The following is a 12,043-nucleotide window of genomic DNA, read 5'->3' on the forward strand; positions in this document are numbered from 1 at the left end:
ACAAAGAGCCAGGTCGGAGCTAGGCCCAGAAAGAAGGTCCTTGGACTCCTTCCCCAGAGCCCTTCAGTTACCTCCACCATGTCCCGTCCCCTAACCCTTGTTGGCCCTCAGGGTTCCAGATGACTCTCACCCCAGAGAACCTGGAGAATTGAGGACATAGTGGCATTGTAGAAGCCACCCGGGGCCCCTGAGGCAGTGGGCTTGGGTTGCACCAAGACTTTGCTCTGTGACCTTGGGAAAGACACATCCCACTTTCAGGCCTTGTTTTGCTCCTCTGTGAAAGAGAGCCAGCATCACCTTTGGCCCCAGGTTACATGTGGATGAGATGAGATCATGCATGTGAGTGGTGGGCCCATGGCCATGGCAGGGGCTCAGAGTGTGTAGGAGTTAAGGAAGAGATGCTGGGCTCCCTAACTTCCTCATCAGCATCTCTGGCTGGCTACTGGGATAGGAGGAGCTGTGATTTTGTCCCTGGGGGCAATAAGATGTGGGAAGAGGAGGAAGAAAGTCAGGAGGGAAGGCTGATCTCAGAGATGCTGGCAGCTGCTCATGACAATGGGCCATCTCAGGGGGTGAGGGTTAACTACTCAGAAAGAAACAGGCAGTCGCTGGCTTGCCAAGGTCAGCAAGAGGCTGGCAGGCAGAGGTGGTGGGAAGTGGGTACACCAGTGAGCAGATGGTCTTGTCAGACTCAGACTCCCCCTTTGGCAGGTGGGACAGTGGTGGGGGTGGGTTGTGGTGAGGGCATCCAGCTGGACAGTTCAAAGCACATTCCACTTCCAAATATCCCAGCGACCTTGGAAGAGTCACCTCCTCACCGCACTGCACATCCTCACCCATATGCTTCAGGATCCCCACCTGTAAAACTGGCATCATGAATCAGGAAACTGGCACTTAACTGGGCCTTGATATCAAGAGGTTGGGACAGGCCATCAGCAACACTCCTGCTCCTGGGAAGACAGCTCGAGTGGCTTCATGACCTTGGGAAAGTCACCCAAACCTTGTTTCTCAGCTCTGAAATAGGGACAGTGATGCCTTCCTTGTGAAGCTTTTGTGAGGATTAACTGAGTCAGCGGTAGCATTGTGCCTAGCATGGAGCCTGGTACAAGGCCCCCAACCAAGTCCACTTCCTCTAGGATGAGAAAGACATCCTTCAAACACAGCTGAACATTTACCCCACCATTATCCAGCTCCTTCTTAAGGAAGGCTAACTTGTATTCTAGTTACTAACACTCACTCAGCATTGTAGCTTAAAAGCAGTTTCCCGTCTATTATCTGTATTATTTCTTTCAACAGGAAAGTAATACTATTAATACTACATACAACTGTCTAACAGATTGGGAAGCAGGATCAGAAAGGTTAAGTGACTTCCCTGAGGTCACATAACCTAGATTTGATCCCATGTCTCTCTGACCTCAGAGTCCACAACTCCCAACCCACCCACCCCCACCTCTTAAAACCTAATAGACTCTTTAGTCACTCTTCAAGAATTCCTCCTCCGCCCCACAGCAGAGTGGGATGGGGCATAAAGTTAAGGAACCAAAAAGCTGCTGTTGTGTGGGAGCAATTCCTAGCCTGTTTGGTCCTATTTCTGGCTGAGGAAGAATCTGGCACAAGCTGGGGCCATGACCTTAAGATGCCCCCTCGACAGAGGAACCCTCCAGCTCCTGCCCTGCTCTCCATCAAGGTACCTGCTTTTTCTCTTGACACAGGACAAACTACCAGCCCAGACCCTGATGCTGGAAGTGGGTGAGTGAGTAAGGCTTAGGGGAGTGAGAAGTTATGGCTCGGATAGACAGCACAGGCGTTGGAGTACCATGTCAGACCTGGGTGTCCTTCTCTTGCTCCCCGCAAATCAAATCCTTCCCCACAATGGACCTGCTGTCAGGAGCAGGAACTGCAGGAGGCTTCAGCACTGTCCAGGAAGGAGCCCAGGAGGGCGGGGGAGGAGATGCAAGACATAAGCTGCATCTCTTTTCTCAGCTCTCCTCTTTATCAGAAATTCGCTTTGGGGTTGTGCCCACTCTGGGCTCTAGCAACTCTGGGCATCCAGAGAGGACACAGAGAACCTAACCCCCTCCTCTCCAACTCCTAGTGGCTATTTTCTCTTCTGTGTCTTCCATCCTCTTCCAGTGTGAGTAGATGCCATCCTGTGTGAGACCCAGTTCCTGTTGCCAGCTCCTGCCTCCCAAGGGGCACTTGGGCAGCTGGGAAAGGGGCCAGACTGTCTCCTATGCTGGCACTTCCTGCCAGACAGAGGCCCAGCATCCAGGTGGGGACCTGCTCCCTCTCCCTGGCCAGTGACCGGCATCTCCACTGGGTCCCTGCATCGGTTTCTCCCTTCCCTGGGGAGTAGGCTCTTCTCCTTATCTGGGGGAGGGCGATTGGACTGCGGTTGGAGGCTTCCTGGCAGCCTCGTGGGCCAGGCCACGGTCATTTATGCCCAGGGGAGTCCAGCCCATGACCCCACAGGGTTCTCATTTTCACCATCCCTCTCAGTGAAATGAGCAGCGTCCCTCCTCTCTGTTCCCCGGACAGACAATCTAGCAGTCCGCCAGCACCGACCCTCTGCTCCGGGGCCTGCAGATCCGGGTCTCTCCAGGCTGGCCGGGGAGGCCCGAGGTTCAACCCAGCCCCAGCCCCTTGTAGGAAATGCCCCCGCCCCGCCTGGGGCTCTCACCTCCCCGCTGACCGCCACGCTCTGCGGGGCGCTGGGGCCAGGCTCTCCGGCCCCGCTTGTCCGGACCGCCTCCGGGTCCCCTCCTCGCTCGGCTAGGCAGGGCCGCTCGCGGTCCCCGCGGCCCGGCGCCCTCCTCTCCCCGCGGGCGCCGCCGCCGCCGCCGATTGCTGAAATGCTGGACAGCGCACCACCATGGAGGCGGCCTCCCTGTCCGCCCGCCGGCCAGAACGCCCCGGCGCCCGGCGCCGACAGCGCCTACTGCAGGACGGGAGGGCCATCCGCAGCGGAGGCAAGGGACTGAGCGTCGGGAAAGGACCCTGCGCCGCGGGGACGTCTGTTTTAGCCTTTGAGGGTAGGGGCATGTCAGCCTCAGGAGGCGCCTGAGGAAGGAGGTTATTAATTTGGATCTGGGAGTGGCAGTGGGTATTCCGAGTCCTCGCCGAGACACTGTCTGCGCAGCCAGGTGTCTGACTCAGGTGCTGGGTCGGGCTGGGGATGCCCTTGTCATTTTGCTTCCTGGTGGCTGGACCGAGGCCGACGGAGTGGGGTGGGAGACATCCCAACAGGGAGAGAATTTTGAGAATGGAATCTCTGGGTTGGGAGTCTGGGGTCCTGAGTTCAAGTCACCCACTGGTTAATCTCTGCGTGACCTTGGCAGCCCGTTCGTCCCGCAGCTCCTGTCCCCCATCAGTCCTTTTGGTGAGCCACTAAGTGGAGGAAATTCAGGGGTGGGGACATCGGGAACCCAGAGACCTTTCCCCAGGGGAAGCCAGGAACGTGGAGGCCCCTGTTTCAATGAAGCCCACCAGTGGTGGTCCCCGCAGCTGTCTCAGGAGGCAGGGCTGGAAGTGCCAGAGCAGGCCAGAGCAGGCCAGGCCTGGGGTGCAGCTTTTAAGAAGCATCTGCATGACACTGAGAGTCCTCCCTGGGTCTGAGCATATGCTTGTTGTGCATCCGTGTGCAGGTTTATGTGTGTGTGTGTGTGTGCCTGTTTCTGTATCCATGTCTTTCTGGGGTCTGTGTCTGTGTGTGCCCTCCTCCCCTCCCCTCTCCCTTTCCCCAGGATTCCTCACCTGCATATGTCTTTGGAGTGTGTGCTGTGTCTGTGGTTAGGATCCTCGCAGTGCATGCCCTTGTACTGTTTGCAGAACAAAGGTTGAGGGTGGGGCTGAGGGGTGGGCTATAGCTGCTGCTGCCAGTACTGCAGTCCCATAGCCCCAGGGGCGAGTCCTCTGCTGGTCTCCTACCTTCTGGCTGCATGAATATTTCATTTGCTGGGGCTTTGGGCTGGCCCAACACCAGTTGGCTTGCTCCGGCTTCCCAGGAAGGGCTGCCCTCCCCTTGTCTGGCTGGATCTCCCCAGGCAGAGTAGGGAGGAGGCAGGTCAAGGGCTGGGACAGGGCTCCAGAAGGTCCTGCAGTCCTCTCCTTGCTTGACAAGCCATGGCTGGGTGTGTGGAGAGGGGTGGAGAAAGGCCAGAGAAGGTGCAAGGACTTTTCAGAGTGAAGCCCAGTCCTTAAATGAAGCTGGGTTTATGAAACCTCACCACCTTGATTTGGTTCCTGACCAGCCCTGGCCTCCACTGTTTAGAACTAGTGCCCGGGAACACTCTGCCCCGGCTGGGCGCACACCCTCCTGTCCTGTCATGTCTCTGCAGCCCCTTCCTGCCTGGCTACACTGTGGGGGCTGCTTCAGGGGAGAAAGGGATGGAGGCCTACAAGCTGGCTGGAAGCAAGTTCCCCAGCTGCCTTAGGGAAGCCAAGTTCACCTACCAGATCTGGGATAGGGGATCCCTGGCTGCCTGGGCTGCCTCTCCATCCCAGTATTCCCCGTCACCCCTTATGTTCCTTTGCCCTGGCTCATAGGGATAAATCTCTACCTTAGTTTCCCTACCCAGCCTGCTAATTTCCCAAAAATGTCTCCTTCCCTTGTGTTACTCATCTCAACAAATGGCATCACCATCTGTGCTGGTTTTTCTCTGTTTGCTTCTCTGTTTGTGTTCTCTGCCCTTCTCTGCCCCACTCTGGGCCTTGGGAGGCTGACCTCTATAGTCCCATTACCCAGGCTCCCTTGCTGTCGGCGTCTGACTGGGTTCATACAAGGAGAGGCATCACCAGGAGTGGAGGGTGGGAGGAGAGAGCGGTTAGGTATTTATTCCCCCATGAGTTCCTCTCTGGCTCTGGCCCAGGGCCCCCCTTCCATGGCTCCAGTTCCTCCAGCCAAGCTCTTTCAGTTTCCTCCCAGTGGCACTTGAGGTCTATGAGTGGAAATAGCTTCACACTATTATAAGTTCCAGGCTGCTTCTCTGTCCCTTGTTGGTCTATTCTCATATCCCTGTCTGCATCTCTGCAGAGACCCTTCATCAAGCTCTTTTCAGCTGAGCCATGGGAGGGTGCTCTCTACCTCATTCTGGGTCCCTGACCCATACCTTCCCTCCCCCAAGTCCAGGCCCTAAGTCAAAGCCCTGAGAATCTTTACCCCTCCACTTTTCCCCTTACCCCTGCAGACCTTCACCTCTGGAACTGTCCCCTCTCCCTCCCTCTCAGGGTGTGTGCCTGTACCAGGCTATGTACTAGACCCCTGCCTGGTGCCCCCACCCCATTCACTGTCCCTCTGAGCATACACCTCAGCTCAGATGGCCCTTGATCAACGAACCCGTCTAAGACCTCCCCATATAAAAGTGTCTCCCTGCCCAGAACTATTTTTCCCTCTTACCCTTTTTTTTTTTTTTAACTCTTATTGTGATAAAATATGTATAACATAAAGTTTACCATTTTAACCATTTTAAGTGTATAGTTCAGCGGCATTAAATACATTCACACTATTGCAACCATCACCACCGTCCATTTCCAAACTGAAGCTCTGCACCCATTAAACACTAACTCCCCCCACCCGCCACCCCCGGCAACTCCCATTCTACTTTCTGTCTCTATGAATTTGGCTCCTCTAGGTACCTCATATAAGTGGAATCCTACAGTATTTGTCCTTTTGTGACTGGCTCATATCTCTTAGCATAATGTCCTCAAGGATCACTCATGTTGTAGCATGAGTCAAAATTTCCTTCTTTATTAAGGCTGATAATATTTCATTGTATGTTTATACCACAATCCATTCATCTATTGATGAACACTTGGGTTGCTTCCGTGTTTGAGCTATTGTGAATAACACTGCTATGAACATGGGTGTACAAATATCCGTTCGAGTCCCTGCTTTCAGTTCTTTTGGTTGTATACCCAGAAGTGGGACTGCTGGACCACATGGTAATTACATCTTTAATTTTCTGAGCAACCACCATCCGGTTTTCCATAGCTGCTGTACCTTTGTGCATTCTCATCGGCAGTGCACAAGGGTTCCAATTTTTTCACATCCTCATCAACATTTGCTATTTTCTTTTTATAATAGCGATCCTAATGGGTGTGAAATGGTATCTCGTTTTGTTTTTTCTTTCGTTTCCCTCATGATTAGTGATGTCGAGCATCTTTTCTTGTGCTTACTGGCCATTCGTCTGTCTTCTGTGGAGTACCCTTCCTCATTTTTATCTTACTGCCACTTGTCATATTACTCATCCTCTGTGTTCAGCTCTTTCTTCACATTCTAGACCTTCAGCTCCATGAGGCTAAGCACTTTGCTCTCTGCTGTATTCCTAGTTCCAGAACATAGTAGATGCTCAATAAATATTTGTTGATTCAATGTCTAAATGCTTCCCTCAATGCTTTCTCAATCTATCTTCTGCCTAGCCTCACCAGCCAAAATTTTGCGTCTCTTATTCTGCCATTTCTACCATGAGAACAACAGTGCCATGAAAAAGCCTTTCCAAAGTAGACACAGGGCCCAGATTCTGATTCAGCACCTCCCATCTGGAGCAGATCCACGCTCTCCTGTTTCCCCCACATCCAGACTCACTTATCTTCAACCTCTTACTAAATTTGGCATTGTCCACCTCCCTGTCACCTCCCCCCAACCCCTGCACCCCCCACTAGCCTTCACACCTGCTGGTCTCTGCCTATGGCAACTTTCCCCACTTCCCCTTTTCCTTCGACACTTGGCTCCACGGTGCCCTTCCAGGCCCCCCAACCATATGCTTGGTCAGCCCTTCCAGGGGCCTCATACCCAGATGCAAGAGCAAGAAAGACCCTGTCACGAGAGGCCAGGCCAGGCTGGCATCCTTCACTCTCCAGAGCACCCAGGCTGGGAGAGTGGCTTATAGTGGCCTTGACCTCAGAATTGGCCCTGCCCTTTCTCTCTTATTCTGCCTTCTGTCACCCTCTCTCTGCGACATTTTCCATGAAATCAGGGCTGGGTCACACCTATCTCTGTGTCTCCCACACCAGCACAGAGAATTAAGTAGTCTGGTTTTCTGTCTCTGCCTCCAAGCTGTTTTCTGTTTTTTCCTTTTTTTTTTTTTTTTTGCCTCTTCCACAAACGATCGAGTCTGCTCTCTTTCTGTCTGGCTCTGCCTGGTCTCTTTCCATTTGTCTTTCTGCACAATGTTGTGATGTAGACATGCACTTTAGGGGCACCTGGCCTTGGAGTTTGTCCCTCTCTTCTGTGTACCAGAACCACCTCAAGAGCTTGTTCAATGTGTCGGTGACTGAGCCTCACTCCAGACCTGCTGTGATGTTTATTTATTGCTGCATAACAAATCCTCCAAGACTTCATGACTTAAGGCAACCACTGTTTTATTCTATCTCACAAGTTGATGGGTTAGAAATGTGTGCAGGGCTTAGCTAGGTGATTGTCTGCTCCATGTGGCATCAAATGGGGTCCCTTGGTGGTATTCAGCTGGCAGATGAGTGGTGGGCTGAAAGATTCCCGGATGCCTTCATTCACATGCTCAGGGCCCTGCTGGTGATGGCTGGAGGGCTGGGCTCAGCTCACTCTCTCCCTGTCTCCTGGTAGAATCAGGCCTCTCATGTGGTTCCCAGCAAGACAGCCAGACTTCTTACTGGATTCAGTAAGAGCAAGTGTTTCGAGAGAGGAAGTAGGCTCTTTGGGGTAGACCTATGATGGTGCTTTTGAAGTTAAAGACGGTGTTCAGGCCCTCATCCCAGGCTATTCCTCTGCCCAGCGTGCCTCATGGCCCTGTCGCCATGGGCTCAGGTACTGTTTTTCGCCCCACTGTCACTCACTAGCTGCCTTCACCACCTACTTCCCCACAGCTACACACTGACACTTTGTGGGACACATGGCTATGCCACAAGAGGATGGCAGGATTCAGGCACGAGCTGCCGGCAGGCATTTGCCAAAGACACTGCACGGGGCCCATGGTTGATGCTTAATTATTGTTTGATCCTGTTCTCACTGGAGAGAAAGGCCTGGAAGACAAAAGTCATTCCTTGAAGCTCAACTCCAGTGGACTTTGTGCAAAGCCATCCAGAGCACATAGATAAGAGCAGAGAGGCTGAGCCCACCTGGACTCATTGACCCTCCACCAAGCAAAAATTCTTGAGTGCTGGTGCCTTCCCAGCCAACAGTGGACCTGGAGCTCTGAAGCCATCACCATTGCCCTCTCCATACAGGTGAGACGGGAGATGAGTCAGGTGCCTAAAATGTCCCACAAGGAGGCTCCTGGAGCAATCTGGGAGGTACTCTTGGAGGGAGAGTCTCGAACTGGGCCCACCGAGTGGGGGGAATGTGGCTGACCTAAGCCCAGATTTGCTACTTGCTAGCCATGTAGACTTGGGCAAGTGGTTCAGCCTCACTGAGCCTCGGTTTTCTCATCTGTAAGATGGGGCTAATCACACCTGTCTTTGAGGGTTGTTATGAGGTACCTAGCAAGGGCTCTATTTCTAATTATTAGAGATCTTCTCAGGGTCACAACCTGCAGGGAGTCGGTGATGTGGGTGAAGGGTCAGTGATATTTTGGTGCCTTCTGTCTGGAGAATGACAGATCCTGGTCTTCCGAGTCCCTCCCCTGTCCCGATGCCTTAGCCATTCACTCTCTGTCCCTGGCCCAGCCTGCCAGTCTCTGCCTTGCTGTTGCCCCTGTTCTCTTCTCTGTCCTCCCTGCCCCCTGGTGCTCCTCCCTGCCCAGCACTCTGATGGGCACAGACTGAATTCGGGTTGCTGCGGGCCACACTGCCTGCTTCTCTTTGTGTTCCCTGCCCCCCCCGCCCACCCCAGGCCTCTTCCTGTCCATTTCCTTCCCCTCCTCCCAGCAGATCACTCTCCCTGGCTGCAGAGCCTGGGAAATTGAGGAGTCCCTTGCGGCAGACGAGCAGGGCTGACCTTGAAGCAGATCTTTAATAAAAAATGAGCAGAGGCAGCAGCCTCCCCCGCTTACCTCCGCCGTGCCCCCCTCCTCCCTCGCGATCTCCTGTCCTGGGCTTGTTTATCCACCATAAGGGGCCGTTGCTCTGGGCTAGGCATTGTCCCCATTAGGGGCCTATGAGGGTGCGAGTCCTTGGGAGGTGAGAATGTGAGGGAAGAGCTTTTGGTGGGATATGGGGATGTGCTGCAGGAGGGGAGGGGGCTACGTGCTGAGGTGGAGGACTCTGCCTGCTTCTGCCTTACAGCTTTACGCAGCCCCTTCCCAACCCCCACCACCAAAGTCCCCTGCAGAGAGTGAGAATGACCCAAAACTTTGAGCGATGCTGTAGTCCAGCAATGGCACTTCACCCTCATCCCCCCTAACCTTCATGGAGAGCCCCAGAGGTGAGGATCACTGTGCTGTCGTACAGACAAGGACATTGAGGGTCGGAGTGGTTCAGAGCTTGCCCACAGCCACCCAGTCTATAAGTGACCTGTGTGATGACTTGAGGCAGGATCTGTCTGACCTGAAGCCAAGTTTGCCCCAGAACCACCATCGTATCTCTCTTCTCTGGGTCTGGAGCCCAAGCCCTTGAGTGCAGGCCCTGCTGGAGGGACAGACCTCCCAGAACCAGGTCGCCAGCTTCCTGTCTCCTCAGCATGTTCCCCTCTTCTCTTGGACCTCTTGAGACCCCAGAGCCCGAACTCCCTGAGCTGTCCATGTGGTGGGTGTGTGACCCTGGCTGGCCCAGGTGCTCTGCCCAGGCCTCTAGGGCCTGAATGGGTCTTAAAGGAGGTCTCCGCCCAGGCCTCTAGGCCCTGAGTGGGTCTTGCAGATATATGTATGAATGTATGTGCACAGATGAGTGGATGTAGTGTGTGTATAAGGCATAGGGAGAAAATGAGTGAATGAATAAATTCATTAATCAATTTGCAAATGAGTGAATGAATGAATGAGACTTTGCTCAAATGCATAACTGAATGAGGTATTGAGTTAGTGAGCTCCATCTGCCAGGCAAGGCTGAGGCAGGACAAAGAGACTGTCTCTCTGGGTTCTCCCTCCCCATGAAGCCCACTGCGACAGAGTGTTCACCAAATGTCCAGAGGAGAGAGTTGTTAATGGGAAGAGAATGCCCATCCAGGGACTACATCTCCCAGCACCCCTCGTCTGTATGGAGACAGCACCATGACTACTTCTCACTAATGGAATGGAAGCCGCCTGGGAAGCAGGTGTGCCCTCTACTCTTTCCCCCAGGGGCTGCTGACAGGCTGCATGAGACTCCAAGACTCTGGGTGGTGTGGGGAGCCACAGATAGAAAGAGCCTCGGTCTCTGAATCATCACATGGAGAAGAGCTACCTGCCGACCAGGAATACCAGCTTCGGACTGCTAGAGAATGGGAAACAATAAGTAGTGACAAGCTGCTGAAATTGTGGGGTTTATTTATTATAGCAGCTAGTGTTGCCCTAAGTAACACAAAGAATCCAATTATTTGCCATCAGGCTATATATGGGCAGAAGTCCCCTATGTCTTGAGCCAGGGAATTTAGCCCAGAAATCAACAGGCATCTGTGATGAAGGCTGGTCAGGACATTGGTCCTTTGCCTGCCCATGGTGGGGACAGGCAGCATCACCTCACAGCTTTGTCGTGGTTCAGGGACAAGTTAATGTTGCTCCTGGGTTGTAGGAGGGACTCTGTGTTGGGGTTAAAATTGACCACAGACAAAACTCATCTATGTTGTCTGAAGTCAGGAGAGTGGTTTTCCTTGGGGGTGGTGACAAGAAGGGGGCACGAGGAGGGTGACAGTTTTCCAATCTGGAGCTGGGTGTTGGGTACGTGGGTGTGTGCGATTTGTGGAAATTCACTGAGGTGCAGATGTGTGATTGCTACACTTTTTGTATGTATATCGTGCCTCAGTAAAAGTTTTTAAAAACACTCAAGAGGCTGGCTGGTTAGCTCAGTTGGTCAGAGCACAGTGTTATAACACCAAGTTTCAAGGGTTTGGATCCCCAAACTGGCCAGCTGCCAAAAAATAAAGCTCCCAAAAATCAAACAAAAAATGCTCAGGAGAGGGAAGGTTAGGAAGAGGAGAGAAAAAGAGTGAAAGAAGACAGGATGGGAACTACAGGGGAATGTGAGATCATGTGGGCAGGGCAGAGGGCAGAGGACAGCTGTGGCCTGGGGCGCACCTCCTCTCTTTCCTTGACCGTCCCCTGCCCACCTGTAGTCCTTCTGTCCTACACTGAGCACCCACAGTGTCCAGGTCTGTAAGGCAGGTGCCCTGGCCTGGATACTCTCCCCCCAAGGAGTGTCCACTGGGCTCTCCTGGGACGCCTGGAGCACCACACCCAGGACCAGGTGTTCCTATGGGGGACAGGGAAGCCGGCGGAGCAGAGAGAGCAGCTGAGGCCACTTTGGAGAATGTGATCCAGTTTCATCTCCAGCAGATACCCAGATATGTCTGTCAACAGAACAGATTCCAGTCCCCTATGTCCACTGCCCAGATCCACATACAGCACACACACAGGCCAGACTCCCACACACCTGACGCGGGTGGGTCTCATATGCATGCCATGTATGCAAAGTCTCACACACATGCCCCACACTCCTGCACGCCCCATGAAGTGCTCCGTCCACTTCTCCATGCACATATCCACACCTCCTCTATCCCTGTGAGACCCAAACCAAACCTCAGCCTCACGCCACACCCATGCAGCTCCTCACATACACAACACACACACACAGTCCCGCATAAACATGGGCACACTCCTGTGCCTCCATGCACAAGTGTACCCACCAACTCATCAGACCCTGGGCCAGAGGTGGCTGGAAGGGGCCTGCTCTGGGAGGAGCACTGACCCGGAGCCCCAGATACTGACAGGAGCTGATCAATTGAGGGTCCCTTCATGGGGTCCTAGCCCACGCCCCCATCTCTTCCATGAGGCCTCCTCTGACTGTCCAGGGGCGGAAGAGAAGCCCTCCCTGAGCTGCAGAAATCCTCATCTGACACATAATGATAGATAACGCATGTCATTTTGGGGATCTGCTAGAGCTCTGGGTCCTGCCCCCACTGGAGCGGCAACCAGAGTGAGCTGGGGCAGGGCTGGGAGATAGA

Source organism: Cynocephalus volans, chromosome 3 (assembly GCF_027409185.1).
Source record: "Cynocephalus volans isolate mCynVol1 chromosome 3, mCynVol1.pri, whole genome shotgun sequence".
NCBI classification, from domain to species: domain Eukaryota; kingdom Metazoa; phylum Chordata; class Mammalia; order Dermoptera; family Cynocephalidae; genus Cynocephalus; species Cynocephalus volans.